This window comes from Pseudorca crassidens, chromosome 2 (genome assembly GCF_039906515.1).
Source record: "Pseudorca crassidens isolate mPseCra1 chromosome 2, mPseCra1.hap1, whole genome shotgun sequence".
Classification (NCBI taxonomy): domain Eukaryota; kingdom Metazoa; phylum Chordata; class Mammalia; order Artiodactyla; family Delphinidae; genus Pseudorca; species Pseudorca crassidens.
In genome coordinates, this window is record NC_090297.1 from 74693177 (window position 1) to 74715453 (window position 22277).

The window sequence follows — 22277 nt, forward strand, 5'->3', positions numbered from 1 at the left end:
GCACACAGCCCATATAGGGGGCACCCCTAGAGCATATAGCTCTGGCGATCAGAGGAGAGTGTGCTGCTGGGACCCACAGGATGTCTCCTACATAAGGCGACTTCTCCAAGACTGGAAAACCCAACTGACCTATCTAATACATAGAAATAAACAGAGAGAATTGAACAAAAATGAGGAGACAGAAAAACACGTTCCAAATGAAGGAACAAGACAAAAACCTCAGAAAAAGAACTAAACAAAGTGGAGATAGCAAGCTAACTGATAAAGAGTTCAAGGTAATGATCATAAAGATGCTCAACAAACAAAATTAGAAAATATAAAGAACCAAACAGAGCTGAAGAATACAGTAACTGAAATAAAAAATACATTAGAAGGAATCAATAGTAGATCAGATGATACAGAGAAAGGATCAGCAACCTGAAAGACTGATCTTGGTGGAAATCAACCAAGCTGAACAGAAAAAGAAAAAAGAATTGTAAAAGATATGGAGTTTTAAAGACCTCTGGGACAACACCAAGTGTATTAACATTTGTATTATAAGGCTCCCCGAAGGAGGAGAGAAAGCGGCAGAGAACTTATTTGAAGAAATAATATCTGAAAAATTCCCTAACCCAGGGAAGGAAATAGACATCCAAGGCCAAGAATCACAGAGCCCCAAACAGGATCAACCCAAAGAGGACCACACTAAGACACACTGTAATTAAAATGGCAGATATATTGGTTATATATTTTTTATTGAAGTATAGCTGATGCACAATGCTGTGCTAATCTCTGCTGTACAGCAAAGTGACTCAGTTATACACATATATACATTCTTTTTTATATTCTTTTACATTATGGCTTATCACAGGATATTGAGTATAGTTCCCTGTGCCATTCATTAGGACCTTGTTGCTTATCCATTCTAAATGTAATAGTTTTCATCTACTAACCCCAAACTCCCAGTCCATGCCTTTCTCTCCCCCGCTCCCCGTGGCACCCACAAATCTGTTCTCTATGTCTATGAGTCTGTTTCTGTTTTTAAGATAGGTTCATTTGTGCCACATTTTATATTCCACATATAAGTGATATCATATGGTATTTGTCTTTCTCTTTCTTTCTGACTTACTTCATTTAGTATGATAATCTCTAGCTGCAGCCATGTTGCTGCAAATGGCATTATTTCATTCTTTTTTATGGCTGAGTAGTGTTCCATTGTATATACACACCACATCTTCTTTATCCATTCATCTGTCGATGGACATTTAGGTTGTTTCCATCTTTTGGCTATTGTGAACAGTGCAACTATGAACATAGGGGTGCATGTACCTTTTTGAATTATAGTTTTGCCCGGGTATATTCCCAGAAGTGGGATTTCTGGATCATATGGTAATTCTATGTTTAGTTTTCTGAGGAACCTCCATACTGTTTTCTATAGTGGCTGTACCAACTTACATTCCCACCAACAGTGTAGGAGGGTTCCCTTTTCTCCACACACTCTCCAGCATTTGTTATTTGTAGACTTTTTAATGATGGCTATTCTGACTAGTGTGAGGTGGTACCTCACTGTAGTTCTGATTTGCATTTCTCTATAATTAGTGATGTCGAGCATCTTTTCATGTACCTATTGGCCATCTGTATGTCTTCTTTTTTTTAATTTAATTAATTTATTTTTATACAGCAGGTTCTTATTAGTTATCTATTTTACACATATTAGTGTATATATGTCAACCCCAATCTCCCAATTCATCTCACCCTGCCCCCCCCAGCTTTCCCCACTAGGTGTCCATATGTTTGTTCTCTACATCTGTATCTCTGTTTCTGCCTTGTAAACTGGTTCATCTGTGCCATTTTTCTAGATTCCACATATATGTTAATATATGATATTTGTTTTTCTCTTTCTGACTTACTTCACTCTGTATGACAGTCTCTAGGACCACCCATGTCTCTACAAATGACCCAACTGCGTTCCTTTTTACAGCTGAGTAATATTCCACTGTATATATATACCACATCTTTATCCATTCATCTGTTGATGGGCATTTAGGTTGCTTCCATGACCTGGGTATCGTAAATAGTGCTGCAATGAACACTGGGGTGCATGTGTCTTTTTGAATTATGGTTTTCTCTGGGTATATACCCAGTAGTGGGATTGCTGGGTCACATGGTAATTCTATTTTTAGTTTTTTAAGGAACCTCCATACTGTTCTCCATAGTGTCTGTATCAATTTACATTCCCACCAACAGTGCAAGAGGGTTCCCTTTTCTCCACACCCTCTTCAGCATTTGTTGTTTGTAGATTTTCTGATGATGCCCCTTCTAACTGGTGTGAGGTGATACCTCATTGCAGTTCTGATTTGCATTTCTCTTATAATTAGTGGTGTTGAGCATCTTCTCATGTGCCTCTTGGCCATCTGTATGTCTTCTTTGGAGAAATGTCTATTAAGGTCTTCTGACCATTTTTCGATTGGGTTTTTTTTTGTTCTTGAGTTGTATGAGTTGTTTATATATTTTGGAGATTAAGCCCTTGTCTGTCACATCATTTGCAAATATTTTCTCCCATTCTGTAGGTTGTCTTTTTGTAAAATGGCAGAAATATAAAGAGAGAATATTAAAAGCAGCAAGGGAAAAGCAACAAGTTACATACAAGGGAACTGCCATAAGACAATAAGCTGACTTTTCAGCAGAAACTTTGTGGGCCAGAAGGAAGTGGCATGATATATTTAAAGTGATGAAATGAAAAAAACCTACAACCAAGAATACTCTACCCAGCAAGGCTATCATTCAGATTTGAAGGAGGGATAGAGTTTTATAGACAAGCAAAAGCTAAAAGAGTTCAGCGCCACTAAACCAGCTTTATAAGAAATGTTAAAGGGACTTCTCTAAGTGGAAAAGAAAAGGACACAATGAGAAATATGAAAATTACAAAAGGAAAAAAAATCTCACTGGAAAGGGCAAAAATACAATAAATGTAGTAGATCAACCACTTATCAAGCTAGTAGGAAAGTTAAAAGACAAAAGGTAGCAAAATCATCTATATCCACAATAAGTAGTTATGGAACACACAAAACAAAAAGATGACATCAAAATATTAAACATGGTGCAGGGAGTTAAAATATCAGGTTGTTATAATGTGTTCAAACTTAAAAGATCATCAACTGAAAATAATCATATATATGTTGTTATATGTGAACCTCACTGTAACCACAAACCAAATGTCCCAAAACCTACATAAATACACACAAAGAAGAGAAAGGAATCCAGACATAACACTAAATATAGTCATCAAATCACAAGGGAAGAAAGGAACAAAAAAGAACTTCAAAAACAACCAGAAAACAATTAACAAAATGCAAATAAGTACACACCTATCAATAATTACTATAAGTGTAAACGAACTAAATGCTCCAATCAAAAGACATAGAGTGGTTGAATAGACACAAAAACAAGACCCAAACATATGCTGCCTATGAGAGACTCATTTCAGATAGAAAAACACACACAAGCTTAAAGTGAGGGGAGAGAAAAAGGTATTCCATGCAAATGAAAACAAAAAGAGAGCTGGGTTAGCAATACTTATATCAGACAAAATAGACTTTAAAACAAAGACTGTAACAAGAAACAAAGAAGGACATTACATAATGATAAAGGAATCAATCCAATAAGAAGATACAACAAGTGTAAGAATATATGTACCTAACATAGAAGCACCTAGATACATAAAGCAACTATTAACAAACATAAAGGGAGAAATCTACAGTAATACAGTAATAGTAGGGGACTTTAACACCCCACTCACATCAATGGACAGATCATCCATACAGAAAACCAATAAGGAAACACTGACCTTAAGTAATATGTTAGCCAGATGGAATTAATAGATAAATATAAAATATGTATAATATTCCATCCGAAGTCAGCAGAATACACATTCTTTTCAAGTGCACATGTACCATTCTCCAGGACAGATCACATGCTAGGCCACAAAACAAGTCTCAGTAAATTTAAGAAGATTGAAATCATATCAAGCATCTTTTCTAACCACAACAGTATGAGACTAGAAATCAACTACAAGAAAAAACTTCAAAACACACAAACGTGTGGAGTGTAAACAACATGCTACTAAATAAACAATAAGTGGTGGGTGTTGAGAAAAATAGACGGCTATATGCAAAAGAATCAAACTGGACTACTTCCTCATTCTGTATACAAAAATAAACTCAAAATGGATTAAAGATTTAAATGTAGGACCTGAAACCATCAAAATTCTAGAAGAAAACATAGGCAGTATACTCTTTGATATCAGTTTTAACAATATTTTTCTGGATCTGTCTCCCCTGGCAAGGGAAACAAAATAAAAAATAAACAAATGGGACTACAGCAAACTAAAAAGCTTTTACACAATGAAGGAGACTATCAACAAAATGAAGACAGCCTACTGAATGGGAGAAGATAACTGCAAATGATATATCCGATAAGGGGTTAATATCCAAAATATACGAAGAACCCATACACAACTCAACATCAAAACACCAAACAACCTGATTTAAAAATGGGCAGAGGACCTGAATAGACACTTTTCCAGAGAAGAAATAGAGATGGCCAACAGGCACATGAAAAGATGCTCAACGTCACTAATCATCAGGGAAATGCAAATCAAAACAACAATGAGATACCACCTCACACCTGTCAGAATGGCTATCATCAAAAAGACAAAAAATAACAAGTGTTGGTGAGAATGTGGAGAAAAGGGAACTCTTGAGCACTGTTAGTGGGATTGTTAATTGGTGCAGCCAGTATGGAAAACAGTACAGATTTTCCTCGAAAAATTAAAAATAGAACTGCCACATGATCCAGCAATTTCACTTCTGGGTAATCAAAAAGATATATGCACACCAATATTCACTGCAGCATTATTTATGATAGCCAAGATATAGAAGCAACCTAAATATCCATTGGTAGATGAATGGATAAAGAAGATGTGATATATATGTGTGTGTGTGTGTATTCATAATAGAATATTACTCAGCCATATAAAAAAAGAAATCTTGCCATATGTGACAACATGGATGGATCTAGAAGGTATTATGTTAAGTGAAATAAGTCAGACAAAGAAAGACAAATACCATATGATCTCATTTATATGTGGAATATAAAAACAAAACAAATAAACAAAACAAAATGAATACTAATTCAAAGATACAGAGAACAAATGAGTGGTTGCCAGAGGGGAGGGGTGTGTGTGGTGGGGGTGATATAGGTGAAGGGGATTAAGAGGTACAAACCTCTAGTTATAAAATAAGCCACAGGGATGTAATGTACAGCACAAGGAACATGGTCAATAATATTGTAATAACTCTGTGTGTTACTAGACTTATTGTTGTGATCATTTCATAATGTATGCAATCATCAAATCATTATGTAGTATACCCAAAACTAACATGATTCTGTATGTCAAATATATTTCAATAAAAAATGAGGATGGTTTTTGGACTCAAGACAGACTAAATCTGAATCTTAAAAACTCTAGTATTTACTAAGCTTGTGATCTTAGTCAAGTTACTTAGCTTCTCTGAACTTCAATTTGCCCATCTGGAAGACTGATAATTATATGAAATTCATAGAGCTGTTAGAAGAATTAAGTGCTTAATTAATGGTGACTATTATCATTAATTAATGGTGACCATTATTATTGCTATTTCTGCAGTTTTCCCATCGTTGCACTCTACCATAATTAACACTGGTGAAATACTAATGTTTCAGCTTATGCTAGTTTCCAAAGCCTCCTTCTATACAGACAATTCGCCAATTAATCAAGAATCTCCCAGTATATCCCTTACATTCCCAGCATTGTGCTAAACCTGTGGCAACTACAGAAGGATGGAGACTATCACCCTAGGAAATCAACAATCTAGACATCACAAACTCGAGGGACATGTTGAACAAGTGTCTTCAGCTTCCCAGGTGTCTGATGGAGTTCTGATCTCTACGTCTTCCTGCTAAAGGGCTACAATGCTGTGGAAAAGGCTTTTATCACTATCCCCAGATGCTACAAAGGAGTTCTGCATATCATACATATCATGAGTATTTAGCAATCAATATATTATATTGATACATTAAACTCTTCTCTATTTTCTATATCTGATATTAATATCAAATAATGACTATTTCTGAAACTGCTCTTTAAAATAATTTTAATTATGTAGCTACTACACACTAAAAAGTGCTTTCCATGTAAGGTTTAGAAACAGTTCAACATACAGTTCAACTAACACCTGTTGAGTGGCCTGTTAGGACTCCAGTACAATCTGAAGAAAACTATTAAATTGAAATTAAATCTAGTAGAGTAACCTAGGATCTGATAAGGACATAAAACAATTCCTTGGTAATGAATGAACTTTGATGACTAATTTTCCTATTTTAAGAGCGATTAATAACTTTTAAAAGAATGATAGAAAAGCAGTTTAATTCATAAACTAATAAGACTACAGCACTTTAAATGCATGTGTTCTAAAACAGTTCAGAGAGCAGCCTTTGATATGATGTCTCATAGCTCTCCGTAGAGGAATTTATACTTTTCTGAAAGAAATGAAGAGTTTTAGTTGAAGCTCTGGATGATTATCCAAGTCAAAGCAAAACAAAAGCTATCATAGGCTTTAAAAGCCTTTAATTCCACACAAATTTGCCTAGCTTATTAAGATTCTGTCTTTCCAGTATTTTCCATAGTAATGAATATCTGATGTTTACAAGCATTAAGCAACCTAAAAAGAAACACAAAATACTGTGGTATGATTGAGGAATTTAAAAAATTTTTATTATACTTTTTCCTAATCAAGAGCATGCTTTTTCTTTAAGGCAAAGTCCAATTTTTTCGATCCCTGAGTCAGATCTTCAATCTTCTTTATAGTCCCAGACAACTCCATCCTTTTTTGCTATTAGCCACTCTCCTCTCCAACTTTCCATTATCCCTCTGAAACTGGTGTGCAATAACCAAACTGTGTGGTGAGCTTATAGGGGTCTAACCAGAGGTGAGTAGCTGGGAAGATCACTATATAGTTCTATGAATTGCCTCCTGAAGCTTGGAAGTCTATTCTCATCTCTGGCTCTACACAGTAACGCTCTCAATAATTCTTGTCTTTGAAGGGGTTGGAGAATGTTATGTAAAACTAGGCAAGCTGTAACTTTTCATAGGTCAGAAATACCCAAGGGCTTTGATTATTAATGTAACTTCCTTAGATAAAAACCAGTTTCCTTTTTCTAATCCGGGAAGTTGAATGTCTATAATACAACATAAATCACACAGTTTCTGATTTTACTGTCTAGACACCATCAACCCCCTTAACACCACCTTCTCTGTCAAAAGTCTGGGCAGGGCCCAAAATCAACTGATGTCCAACTAAGCTCGGCAATATATTCCTTCCAACTAAAGCTGGCAGAACTCTTGTGAGCACATTTGAAGCCAACTAAAAGCAGGGTTGGAAAATTAAGAATGGTTAAAAAAAAAGAAAGAGGGCAAGTACAAAACCCTTTCACAAATTAACAAGGCTCAATGGCATCAACTTGAAAGGTTTCTATCTCCACCTTAACTTCCAAATAAAGTAGTCTATCAGTCTTGCAGATAAATGCAGATATTTTTATAGCCTCACCATCCTCAATAGAGGCTCTACTGTCTGACAGACACAGATAATAAGAGAATTAAGTACATGCTCAAGAGGATAGCAGCACTCACCTGGATTTTTATAGCTCCTCTTCTCTGAGCTCAAAGTCATCCTCCCAGCACACAAGTGAAGATTAGGGTATGGAGAACGGAGCCAAGAAATCAGTTGCTTGTTAAGGATGGAGGGTTACAGAACCATGTGAAGACTGGAGATCCACTACCCTTCTCTGATCACCCAACTGCTTTCCTCTGGGCCAGCCGAGGAAATTCTACATTATCCTAATAACAGTAGTAGAAATAACAGTAATGGCAGCTATCATTCTTTGAGTGACTACTGTATGCTAGGCACTATACTACACGTTTCCTATTTATTATTCTCACAACAGCACAGCTTTCAACTCTATGATGTTTGCTATAGAGCTAGAGAAGAAAGATCTGTCTTGGAGCAAGCACTAAGGAGGATTACTTTCTGAATTTCCAAAAGGATGATTTTGATGAAATCCTGCTTATATATAGCACTTTAACATTACAAAGACTTTTTTTTTTCATTTCATCTTCACAAAAGCTTTGAGCAGCAAGAATCCTTATTTCTATTTTACACATGAGGAAACTAGAGCTCAGGGAGACTGTGACCAAATCCATACATTCAAACAGAACAAGGCAAAGGCTTGAACAGAGGTGTCCTGACTCCAGCTCTCATGCTCTTCCCACTTCACCAAAATTGCCCCCTAGAAGAGTGGGCCCTGAGAACATTGTGAATGCTAAATCATATTAAGCACTGTCAACTCAATTCAACTAACGCTCATTGAGCACCTACAGTGCGCCACTCACTGTACTCAGTAGTGGAGGCTCAGAAGTGAAAAAGCCACAGGTGATGCAGGAAAGGAGTTCACAGATTAGTGAGAGAGACCATCATGCAAATAAATAACTGCAATACAGAGTAGTTTGTGCTGACCGCACAGGGGACACATAACTCTAGGAACGCTTCAAGGAGGAGGGGCATCTGAGCTAGGTTTAGTAGGGTAAATTCAGGAGTTCAACAGGCAGGCCCTTCTTTAATTGACAATAAAGAAGGGTAAAAGATTAGTGATTTATGCAACGTAAGCACTGCGCCCAAGACCAAATATCTAGGAAGATTGACATAGGTGGCTTTTGCAGGCCAGACTATAGGACATCAGATCAGAAGGGATGGTTAATATTAGAACCAAATAAAGATACATGAAAAAATAAATAGGTCCTTCTCTTTTTCCTAAAGGCTATGTGTTCCATGAAAATGTCATGTTATGTTTTAAAGCCAGACAAATTTATCCCAACAGTTAAACGTCATCTGCAACTCTGACCATTTGCTAGAATGGCAAACCAAAATATAACAGCCCAGTAAAAATATCTGCAACATGCCTATGTTTGTTTTCTGGAGCATCTCTAATTGGGGCTGGTTAGAAGTTGAGATACTCCTGCTGAGCTGTACTACCCCAGAGATTGCTCATCAACTTGTCTACTGGAGTGCTTTTGAGAAGAGGGAAAGCTGAAAGCCAGCCTGACTCTGTTGTTCGTCTCCATTTCAAGTTCACCTTTTGTCCTATCCTTTGGCAATATCACTTCAAAGACATCAAGGTGGAATTCCCACCTTCTGAGGCCCAATATCCCAAATCCTCTCCTTCAGGCTCTTTTGTCCCTTGTTTTACCCCCACCTGCTTCCGTCTTACTCTTCCTCAAACTTCCCATCACCACCCCATATCATCTAATTTATGGCTTGGCATCGTGGGATGTATCAAATTTCTAGGTGGAAATTGAGGATCTCATTTCCAGCCAGTTTTTCCCCCATTCTTCTCCTCTCTTCCCATTTGCCCATTTTCTTCTCAGAATCCCTTCTCCTGTAGCTTTTTATATTATGTCAATTTTTATGTGGGGGCAGGAGAGAAGTGTTCTCACTGAAGGGATGTAGTAGTACAGGGGACACCATTCAACAGGAGAGAAAAGGTGGTCATCATCACTGAATTTCAAAACTCAAAGAGAGAAAAGACCAAGATGGTGGTCTTACCCAGAGCATTTTTTTCCTCAACAATTCAGTGTTCAGATTCACCTCTTTTTAACAGGAGGAAACTAGCTACACATGAGACACCAACCATTGCCTGTCTATTTATATGCAAGACTCTGCCCTGTCCACAGACTCTGCTGCTTTGTTCAAACCTACTCTGGCCTTTGACCCTGAAGCACAGTTGACTGAACCAATATTAGGCACCTGACATAAACCCAGTCTATCCATAGGCTAGCCAACCACCTATGACTTGGTTGACGGGCTCAAAAAATTAGTATGAGCCCATGAGACTCCCCATTTGGGAATTTAAAATTGAGAAACTGCTGAGTCAGATTGACATGGCAGCTAAATTAAAGGAATATGAGGTAAACTCTGAACCACAGGGAAATGCAGTTATGAGAAAACAGAGCAGAATGAAGCAGATCCATAGAGACAAGGGTGAGCTTGAGGGAAAAGAGCGACTCCACGTTCCTAATGATTCTGTGGTTTCAATTTGAGTATGTATATCCTGGCAATTTTCCTCCTTTTTCTTACTGCCCTTAGGTCTCTGTTGTTTGCAAAAAACCTAAAACAATCCGACTAGAATGCAAAAATCATTGACCCAGTAATTGATTGCTAGTTTTAGCCTGCTGGCAGATCTGATAACTCCCCATCTAGTTCCAAAGTTTGCCAAAGATTCAAATTTCGTTACCAGGAACTGTAGGATTATTCAGTCTGAATTATGCAAAATGTTAACCAAAAGCTACCTGGCCTTTGCTCTCTGAATTTCCTCCTCATCAGGCTAATCCTCAGTGAAAACACAGGAAACATTTCTCCTCTGCGAAACTACCCTCTTCCTTCACATTCAATCATCCAAACAAGCCAGCTGTGCCCCTGTGTTCATCACTTATTCTAATTAACCCAAGGAAGACATGGAGGCCTTGTACAGTGCTGTGTGTTCAGCAGTACATAACAGCCAATTACGATCAGGAGTCGGAATCTTCATCATCCTTTCTGGTAAGAACATCAAGGTGCATTCGTTTCAAGTTGTTATTCTGGATCACCAGTCAGAATTCATGTTTTTATCACTGCTAATCCTGCTCTCTAATTCTCTCAATGACTTCTGTCCTATTAAGATAAAGAATGGCAGGAATTATTAAGAGTGAGAGGTTCTGAGAACCTGGTTTATTTTAGAGTTCTACAAAGGCTTCATTTCCCCTTCCCACCACCCGCCTTTGTTTACAAGTGAATGTCTATTGCTCTCCTTCAGCGCAAATATTCACGTGAAAAACATCTATATAAATAAGTGAGTGGTGTCAGAATCTGAAGAAATGTGCTGTGCATCAATAACAGCTCTAAGTTCCCACTGTGGCTCAGGACACTCCAGTGACTCAAATGACCCTTCTGTCCAAGGATTTGCATCACTTTGTTCTAGTTTTGCACTATATGGAACTACAGTAATGTGAATAATTTTTCTTCCATTAAAAAAACCACTAGGAAATCTATGAAAATATTTTTGACAACTGAGATAATCACATTTTAATCTGTTCAATTAAACACAGTAAGGTTACTTTTCTACCAGAAAATGCCAGTTAACTAAATTATACTAAAGTCACTTTAGTGAGAATTCAAAGAATAAACTTACTTATTTAAACTGAGCCAGAAAAGTAGCATTTAATTGATAGCTCATTATCACAGGAGGTGGGGAGGGAGAAGAAAAATTAAGTATATGCCTTAGTCAAGGCAGCTTACCCCAAACTTCTAGAGTCACAGGGGCATCAGAGGCTCCAGCAAAAGGGATCGGGGTGGTGGGTTCACCCCAGCGGAAGGCAGGCTGATGTTTGGCCTGACACATTTACCAGGCAGGTGTGTGAGAGGGCTAGCACAATATGGCGCCAGAGGGCTGGGCAATAAGTTTCAGGGATTCTCTCACACAAGGACTAGAGGTCAGTCTTGAGGTCTTTTGTGGAGGATCCAGGCAGAAAATCAGCAAAGAGGGTCAAGATACAAACCTAGTTAATGGAACCAGGGCTCAACTTCACCATAGGAAATGAGCAAGGGTAATGACAGAACAGGCCGACAGCAGGAATGATGAGGCTGACCCACTGACCCACTGACCAAGGGGTCCTTTAATTTCCTCTGCTAAGAGCCAGACTGCTCCAAGAGCTTGTAACAGAACCAAGACAGCTGGTGAGAATGACGGATTTAAACTGCTGTTACACAATAAATACATGATAAACGATATTATTATTGCTGTTGTTTCTTGTGAACGGATTAACTGGGAGAAGGTGGGTCACACTGGAACAGGTCTATGGACCTGAAAACTAGATGGGGGCACATGGAGACACATGTTTGGTGGGTGGAAGTCCAAGCAGGTGGGGCAGAATCTCTGGACAGCAGGGTGGCAGGAACCAGTGGGAGGTGGGGATGAGAGGTGTGAGGACGTGTGATGGTGCAGAGATAGGCAGACTGCAGGGTCTGCGAGTCACAGCTGGCCAGAGGCAGGTCCCCAGGGGGCTGGAGTTCAGGGGCAAGACTCTAGTCCTCTACAGAGGGGAGAGGGGATATTCATAAGAATAAAACCAGAGCTGTACAAACAGGGCAATGGCATGGGTAATGCATTCGTTTCGCCTGAATATGGGTAACATTGGTCTCCAGAGCAAGACTGAAGAGGGAGGGAGGGTAAGGAGACAAGGGTTTACCCAGCCATCACAAAAGCTCAGTATCTTAGTTGTGGGGTGAAGGGATGCTGAGACCCAAAGCCAGGCATGCCAAGCCTACCCTCCCTCCCCTAAGATACAGGGAGAACAACATCCTGGCATACTTCTATGTGCATCCCCGCTCCCTCAACCAAAACGCAGGTGCACAGGAATTAGACAAGTTGCAGCTTGCCTGTCTTATCGCTTGCACTGGGGCTTGTACTGTTTGTGTTGTTGACCTGGGGTCTGTGTTACCAACAGGGACACACAGAGTTACGGTAACATCTATTTCCAGAATAGTAACAATCTGTGCCCCTACCTTTCATATAAATTTTCCCTTTGAAAAACTCTGGGGAGACTGAGCAAGAGTCAGTGAGGGTGTATGGATGAAATTAACCCTTGTTCTTTACTCCAAAGAGCTGGGGGTGGAGGGGGTTCCTTCCTCGAGCTGGGGCCATTCCTAGGATTCCTGTTCAGACTCTTACTCAGCATGCCCTCCCGCACGTACAAGGTAAGGTCAGAGTTCTCCATGGGTTGCTTAATTATTTGGCGAGGAACCCTGTCAACAAATATTAAGCCCAGACTAAATGCATGGCTGGAGACACTGGCCGGCCCTCTGTGATTCTGCTGGGTGGGGAAGGTTTCTGGGCTGGCCTCATGGATGAGGGATAGAGGCAGAAGCAGTTGCCGAGCGGAAACTCTGTCTTCAGAAAGGAAGCCTTTGTCTCATTCTTCTCGATGTCCTCACTAACGGATGGGGCAGCTGCCTATGGCTGTGGGTCTCGCTAACCCAAATTCTCTAATGGTCAGCATGGTAGTTTGCTGTCTCTCTGGTATTAGGACCAGGGATCCTAATGCCTGGGCTTGGGAGTCAGAAAGACCTGGCTCCCTATCTCACTATTTAGTAAGCATGTGACCACAAGTAAGTCAAGTAACCTCTCCTCAGTTTTCCCATCTGTAAAATGGGGGGGATTTATAAGGGTGGGATGCAGTGGGGTAAACAAGGCAGCAAGCACAGCACATGGTAAGTGGCAGTCACCCATGTGCTTGGAGCCTACCTAGAGCCCAAACTTTACTTAGAGGGTGCATATTCTGATACGATTGGTCTCCTTGGTCTCTCATAGCTAGAGGGCTCTCCCAGGAGTCCCATAAGCTAGCTAGTCCCTTAACATGGGGTAAAAAGCCAGATACACTCCATGCCACTGCTGTAGATCTTGCTATCAAAGGTCTGAGAGCCATCTCAGGCAGGCTGGGACCCCAAGAGCTGGTCCTAAGGCTTCAGCAGAGGACTGTGGGACTGGGGACCCGTCTTCGGGTGATGTGACAGGGCAGGCCATGGCCCGTTCCTACAGGTGCTGGGTTTAGAGTTCAGAGGCAGCCACTACGTAATACCCACAACCATGATCCTTACATAGTGCTTTCATTCGTTTCTTCACTTCAGCACAACAGAGGGTGACAGACAGCAGCATCACCCCAGTTTACGGGGTTGGGGGGGGGAATCCTGAAGTCCACAGCAATCGCCCATGAGCCCAGAGCTACACAGCTTTTAAGCAGAGACGTCTGAAGACTTCTAGTCCAGGTCCTGCTCAATGACAACCTACCTCTCTACTGCCTGGGGGAGGTTCTCTGGTAACACCATATTCAGCCAGCTATTTATCATTTGACCAACAAACGTTTATTGCCTACTATTTAATAAGAGGTCTTACCTAAGAACTGATATCCAGGCCCTTTCCAGCTGAGGTCTCTTATGAACATTTCACAACGTTATGAGGAAAGTCATCCTTTTCTTTTACAGCACCTACCACTTTTTAAAAAATATTTTAATTTAAAATTTATTTTTTATCATTTTTTATTGAAGTATAATTTACAATGTTTTACGTGTACAGCAAAGTGATTCAGTTATATATATATATATATTCTTTTTCAGATTCTTTTCCATTATAGGTTATTACAAGATGTTGAGTATAGTTCCCTGTGCTATACAGTAGGTCCTTACCACTGTTGTGAAGTACACATATATTTGTGATTATTTATTTTACGTTTATCTCCCCAGTTAGACTTCAGGTTCCATCGGGGCAGGCGTCATATTTGTTTACTTCTTCAGTTTTACATACAGCAGGCACTCAATGACAGTAATTGCTTGTTGAACTAACAAAAGTCACGTACTCTTTTGGACAGATGACAAAACTGTGCCCAAATGTTATCTGCCCAAGTTGGCCTTGCTAACAAGCAGTAGATCTTTAGAGCTGCCTGGAGCTTGCTAAGGGTAGTCTCTTTTTTATCAGGCCCCCTCTCAAAGGGTTATCAGAGCATCGTGGTCACAGCGATATTGGTCAAATCTATTCAGTCAGAGACATCATCAAGAATAAGCTGGACATCTCCAGTTCCTAAATAATAATGTTACTACTACCATTAGATACAATCTATCGCTCATCATAACAGTGTTACCAGTGGAATCACATTTGTAGAGGGCATCACAGTATTCGGAACACTTTGATCTTCAACATCCCTGGGAGACGGGCAAAAAGATATTTTACTGGAAACTGAAACTTGTGAATTGCCCAAGATGATATAACTGAGAAATGGAACCAAGACTCAACTCCAGGTGGAATTTCACCTTGTAATGTAAGAAGAATTTTAAAAGTTCTTAAAAATGAAAAAGATATTAAATGGGTAAAGGAGTTATAAATGTGAATTCAAATCTAAACACCCATACACAACCAGTTCAAATGGTAAGCTTAAAGGTAGAAATTCTCTAACTATTCATTTACTCAGAAGATCAGAGGATGAAGAGGAATCATAGAAAGGGTAGTATATTTTGATTCAGTTGAATATGGTGACTTACTCCTAAAAACATGGGGTGGAGAGAAAGCCAGGGCCCACGTTACACCTGCCTATTTTGGTAGCACCAGCTTTGGGGGACTGGCCCAGACCCCACTGAGGCTCAAGTGAATATTTCTAATGGCTTTCGCAACCTCCTGGCAGGTTTTAGGTGGAGTCAGCACAGGAGACCAAAATACAAGAGCCGTGAATCTCAACTCTAGGCAGAGTCTCGTCTGGGCAGGCCCCAGGCAGCAAGCCCACAGCCAAAGGGACAGAGGTCTCCAATTTCCAGGGAGAGAAAGTAGCAAGAGAAAAGCACAGCCTCAATCCTTAGGGGCTTGAACGACTGCTCTCTAGAAAGACAGAAAGCGGATAACCACGGAAAGAGGAGGGATTGATCACTGATGGAAGAGCTACTCTTGCATGGTACTGCTAGACACTTGAACATGTAAATGGATCTAATCATCATAACAAAGTTATAGGGTCATCAAAACTACTCCAGTTTTCACAAATGATGAAACTGAAGCTCAGCTTGCTCAAGGCCACACAGCTATTAAGCAGGAGAACCACAGTTTGAATTCACAGCTGTCCTCTTCCACCCCTTCTAAGGGCAAATGGAAAGGAGGAGAGAGCACAGTTCAAGGAATGTCGCAGGAGTCAGTCTGCCTCTTGAGTCAGTTTAAAAACAGGCATGTGTCTCTACACGCCGGGCTCTGTGTGACCGGTGAGCATGCCCGGATGATGACTGAAGTACCCGAGACAATTAGGCACCTCAAGCGATGATGGATTTGGGGAGTGGAGCAAGCTGGAGATGCAAGTGGACATATCAGTGGGCAGCAGGGGAGAGTAGGATAAGTGGAAACGAGGCTGGAGTCCACAAAACATGAACGTGCACAGGGCTCTAATGCGGCCCTTTTAATAAGAGGTGTGCTTTCTGAACACCTGCCGTCCTGGGCTGTAACAGCATAACATCATACTTGGTTTTACAAATGAACATATCACTTCTAAGTGTACAGAAATACTCTATAGCATTTATGTGAGGGAGTCCTTAATATCTGAAAATGCTTATTCACTGAGAAAAGCCCAAGACTTTCCAACTCTTTTTTCACTATCTTTCCACCGTTTGCTTTTCTTCTCTTCCTCTCCATCTCAAGCACTTTGCTGCATTTAGATGAGTGGCCTTACCTTCCTATTAGGTAATGAAAGGAGTGCCTGAGATCAAGCTACCCATTTGCTCAATGAAAGTCAAGTGCCTTTGACACACACCAAAATCCTATTGTTGCTGCAAACAGCGAAGAATGTCAACAAAAACTAAAATGACAGTATTTACATTTCATGTTGGTCTGCTAGATAAGTAGATTTCGATGTCAATGACCCACAGTCATTGAAATACACTTTACATCAGGATCCACAACAAACAAAGGAACATGTATATGTGTCTATGTGAATAAAGGAGACAAAAGTTACATGAAACAATACATGGCTGTCTTATGCACACACTCTGATATTTCTATCAGAAATATTGATTCCAGTTCATTACAAAAAACAAAAAGTAGAGTGATGCACTAGGTTGACTTTATGATCCACTTATGAGTTGAAACTTGTACTTTGACAGTCACTAGCCAGACCCAGAATATGAGGACAAATCCATGGTGTTGCAGGAACTCCCCAACCAGAGGGGTGTAAAGAAGGGTGGGGAAGCTCCAGGAACTGCACACGCTCTTTCTTCTCCATTGACAGCTCCAGAAAAGGGTAAAACCAAGAAGAAAGGAGGGCAACATGGAGGTGATCATAGACTGAAAGAGCCCAGGGAAAAAGTAGAATTCATTTAAAAAACAGTTCTCGGGCTTCCCTGGTGGCGCAGTGGTTGAGAGTCCACCTGCCAACGCAGGGGACACGGGTTCATGCCCCGGTCCGGGAAAATCCCACATGCCGCGGAGCGGCTGGGCCCGTGAGCCATGGCCGCTGAGCCTGCGTGTCCGGAGCCTGTGCTTCACAACGGGAGCGGCTACAACAGTGAGAGGCCCGCATACCGCAAAAAAAAAAAAAAAAAAAAAACAGTTCTCCTGGCTAGTGTTCCACCAAAATAATGTGACTCAAGATTCCCTCTAATCATTTTTGATGACCCACATTACCACGAAGCATTATTTACAAGGAAGGCGCTGTTAGAAAACTGATTTTATCCAAACCTGATTCAGAACGTGTGTGTGCGCGCGCACGCACGCGTTTGTGTTTGTGTTTTAAACAGGCCAATGGACAGTAGCTGTTACATTTGTGGAATTTCCAGTCATTAGGCTGACCTCAGGACAGGCGAGTGTTTCAGGGAGCGTGTATCAAATCATAATTGAGCCCTCAGCTGCATTGAGGCCAGTGGGCCTCAGATCTTGTATGTTTTCCTGCATTTACTTTCAAGAAAATGTCCTAACTTAAATCCCTATCATTCCTCCCCCTCACCAAGAAGCTTCTCTCCAGGGTCCAGTTTAAAAGCAATATTAATCCTCAGTTTTCTTGCAAACCACTCAGAGGCTTCAGTGACCCAGTTGAGTGCTCACAAAGAAACATGCAGACACAATCATGACAATCGCACTACCCATTTTTTCTCATGTAATTACAGCTCCAAGATGCACACTTCTAAGCCCTTTCCCTACAAACACACGATTTGTCCAGTCATAGCCACACACTGTTTGCCTCTATCATTAATGTCTCTTATCAAAAATTTTAAAGCACTCCTTTTGGGGGTGGGCAGGGACGAAAGAGCATGTGTGAGGGAGCACACTCCACCCTTAGTAATAGGCTGCTCAGCTGTGAAAAGGGGGTTACCACTGAAAAACTGATGCTCTGTTTCCCTATAGTCACAAACTAGCTCATTACTCACCAGCCAAATACACTTTCTCAGAATGAACTGCAACCTATACATCCATCCAGATGTCTCCTATTTAATGGACATCATCACCAACTCCCCAAATGAGTTACTTGGGGAAGAAAACTAAATTTCCTTTGGGCATTCTTCCATAGGGGCTGGATTTACACCCATTTAGTGTCACAGATGTGTGAAAAAATTGATGAAAGCAGTGATTTTCAAGGTCCCTTCTAGGCCTTTTAGGAAGTGGTCTGAGAATGACTTGAACATTATAATTGTTTTAGCACCTTCTGTGTTTTGACACATTCTGGGGTTCTTTGAGCAACAACAACAACAAAGTGTTCTGAGTTTCTGTCCTCATTCCAAGAGGACAAATCCGGACATTGGTCCCTGATGTCTCCTGGCATCTGTGCAGATCTCAGCTTCCACCTGGGGGCTGCAGGTGGGAAGATGCAGGAGCACAACCCCTCCTGATGCAAGGGGATCAGGGTCTGATGCTGCCACCAAATCTACTCTCCAAAACATGAAAAAGACGCAAGTTCAGATGGAAACTATGCTTTCCCGTCTTGGTCAATGTAACTATCCCTTAACTGGTTTAGAATGTCACCAAAGAAGGGGAAGTAGAATCAGCTCCCAGCAAATAGTCAAGTTGACAGTCTTCTTCCTCCTCATGTTCCCCAATTATGCTTTTTGTTGTTGGTGTTGGATGGACAGGGATCCAAACAGCCAGGACATCATCACTGTAAGAAGTCAACCCAAGCAAGTGGAAATCGGTATTCTTTGATATGCATAGAGAAGCATTTGGGATTTGGGCCATGATTCTGAGAACCTTGGGGCCAATGGGCATAGCCCTCTAGAATTTTTACAAAAGGCTGAGTGGTGCAGTCTGGTTGAAAGGAGATACAGTGAGTTTTTATACTTTTTTCTTACCATGACTCAGAGTAAGAAACATATTTTATATTCCTAATTAATACACACACAAACACAAATGTATAAAGTGAAAGGTTTCATGAAAGAATACTGACCTTATGTTGTCATGTACTCTTGACATTTTCTATTGATTCTATTACAGTAAAAATAAAAGAGCTGGACATGACTCACTAAATTGATTTCATGACCCCATGATAGTACGTGGAGAGCAGCAATTTGAAGATACACACACACACACACACACTGTACTAAAAGCCTTGTCTTGAAGCTGTGTTCTATTCCAAGTTAAACTACTTATATATTTGGGGTGGCTTGGGGAAGCTTGGAGATTAGGGGAGGCCTAAAGCTTTAGAGATGTTTAGTTTGAGAGTAACAGAGAAAAGTGAAGAAATCAGTGCCTTTTTTTTTTTTTTTTTTTTTTGCGGTACGCGGGCCTCTCACTGTTGTGGCCTCTCCCGTTGTGGAACACAGGCTCCGGACGCGCAGGCTCAATGGCCATGGCCCACGGGCCCAGCCGCCGCACGGCATGTGGGATCCTCCGGGACTGGGGCACGAACCGGTGTCCCCTGCATCGGCAGGCGGACCCCCCCAACCACTGCACCACAAAGGAAGCCCCCAGTGCCCTTTTTGACTAGGGTCCCTCTCTCTCCCAACAGTGCATCTTTCAGAGAAAAGGGAGCCAGAAAACCAGGACCCTTGATAAAGGACTAAGATGGCACACAGAAAGTTAGGAAAATACCAAAAGCAAGAGCAAAAATGATTTGAGTACCTCAAAATACAGCACTAGATTTAAACTCCTCCACATAAAACTCTTGAATTGGATAATACATCTATATCACTTGAATTGGATAATACATCTATATCACAAATGTCCTAAAATATGACCCAAAGCCAAGCTTTAGTTACCTTACTCTTTCCTTGTAAAATGAAAGTTCCCTTATGATTCAAAAAAAATTCAAAGAATAAAATGGATGTATTTTTCTTCTATTTTTATCTTGTAACTGTACCAAGATTATTTAACTAACTTCAATTTTTTGAATCATTTCAGGCTAAAAATGTCTAAGTTTGCCAACAAGCATATCTCCAAGTTAAAAAAAATAATTACATCAATATCTTACTGTGTCACAGTCTTAATCTATACACAGCTTACTATAGAAAGGCTACATTTAAATGAGTATCTTTAACTTTTTTATGTTTACTCAGAAAAATAACTGTACGCATTTTTTGGAAGACAGAAGTCAAAATCTGGGAAACAAAAGTCAATTTTCAGCACAAGATGGAAATCAGTACATATGTATGGAGGGTTTATAAGAAAGAAGTACTATGGGCACGTCAAGACTTTTAGTTACAACTCACAGCACATATCTTGTATCTACTTCTATCCATTTCTTTGGGCCATTGATTCACACTCATCACAGAAACATCCGCTGGTAGACAGTGATGACAGTGATGTGTGATGGGAGAAATCATGTGGGTCTAGGAATCTTATGCTCTTTCAATGGCCTTTATTTAACATTTTCTATGGGAAAAAATTCTTATCAAATGTGCTATATAAATGGCGGAGTAAGCAGAGGTTTCGAAATAGAGTTAGCAAATTCAACTTCATATCATAATGGGTTATCATTAGCAAGGTGTGAGTTTAAATGATTGGTTAATTAAGTAGAACAAGTATAATGCCTTGGGTTGAATAAAATCCAGTATTTTTTTTATCCATCAAACCCCAATCCCATCTCACAAATGTAAATTATTATAATGTCCCCATCTCCCTATCACTTTCCCACCCTCCACTTTCCACCCTAACACACCCTGAGTTCCAAAAGGAAAGTATAGCATTTCCAAGCTGGAAAGAATATTAGATCTCATTATCACTGCAAAAATAAAAACCAGTGTCTCCTAATATCTAGAATAGTGCTGTATCCCAACCGTGCAGCCTTCTGTAGCTTGTACAAAATTCAGCCTATGATTATAAATGCATGCTCAGTTTCAGCTGCACTTGATTTATATTAATGTGAGACTCAATGGTGTCTACTGCCAAGATGGAAAGATTTGTGACTAAAAACACATTTCAACAGCAAACAGGAAAGTTTTCTCTTACCTGCCACTGACATGGATAATATTATACACCTATACATGGCAGATGCCGGGTTTGCTTGACACACCCTAATGTGCACATTTTGGGCCAAAGGGGAAAAATTACTACCCAGCCAAATGACATTCTAGCAACCTCAAGAAATTAATCTCAGATTTGGAGTGGACTTCAGTCCACTCCAGGGCAGACTATATCACTCCCAAACTGTGCTATTCAGGAATCCTGGAAGGAATGCCAGACCTCGATGGAGCACGTGGTAGGAGAAAAGATGGGAGTGCAGTTAGAAATGCAGTGTGCGAGGCAGCCAGTTCCCTCTGGGCCCCAACCAGGAAACGTGGTTAAGGATGTGGTTCTCCTGGTGAACTTGGAACTAGGAATTGAAATCTCAGAGATCAGGGGACCACAGGTGGGCTTTTCTCAATCCTGCATCCTTCCCAACATGAGTGAAATTAATTTTCACTGTACCATCAATCACCCTCATCCGATCTCACAGTGCCCTCTATCTCTGAAGGCTGCCCCTCTCTGCCTTCCCCTGGTTACTTCTAACTCAATTGTCACTTCTGAGAAGTCCTGGTATGGGTCAGACCCACCCCCTGGAGGTTCCACAGCACCAGACAGAGCTCTGGCATAAAACCCTGTCCTCTTGTTCTGCAAGTGTCTGCCACTGGTCTGCCTTCCTAGCTGGACTGTGAGGTCCTTATGGGCAACGGTGGTATCTAATTCACCTACATCTCCCCACCACCAAACACTGGGTCTAGACAGTTGCTGAAGGCACAAACATACTACATGAGTGACGCAACTATTGTGCCTTTGCCTTCAAAAACACAGTCTTTTTTTTTTTTTTTTTTTTGCGGTACGCGGGCCTCTCACTGCTGTGGCCTCTCCCGTTGCGGAGTACAGGCTCCGGACGCGCAGGCTCAGCGGCCATGGCTCACGGGCCCAGCCGCTCCGCGGCATGTGGGATCCTCCCGGACCGGGGCACGAACCCGCGTCCCCTGCATCGGCAGGCGGACTCTCAACCACTGCGCCACCAGGGAAGCCCAACACAGTCATTTTTAACACAATCATGGCACTCATCATTACTGCCAGAAGCAGATTAGAAAACATCAATACTTCTTAAACAAAAGAACAAAGGAATCAAAGCAAACATATTTTTAATGAAGTCAAAGATTTACTCACTCACATTCAAATCAAGCAAAATACTGATACATTCATCTTCATTA

At 40.7% G+C, this 22277-nt stretch overlaps 1 protein-coding gene across 7 annotated transcripts in view; it reads right to left on the minus strand.

Annotated features, from left to right (window-relative positions):
• DDAH1 (dimethylarginine dimethylaminohydrolase 1) overlaps positions 1-22277 on the minus strand; it is a 259185-nt gene that overhangs the window by 123743 nt on the left and 113165 nt on the right. The window contains exon 1 of one of the 7 annotated variants that reach the window (XM_067726770.1): positions 7709-7730. The exons of the other annotated variants lie outside the window; for them this stretch is intronic. The gene's annotated coding sequence lies outside the window, so the exon portion shown is untranslated. Of the gene's footprint in view, positions 1-7708; positions 7731-22277 lie in introns of those variants that run through there. 7 annotated transcript variants of the gene reach the window in all.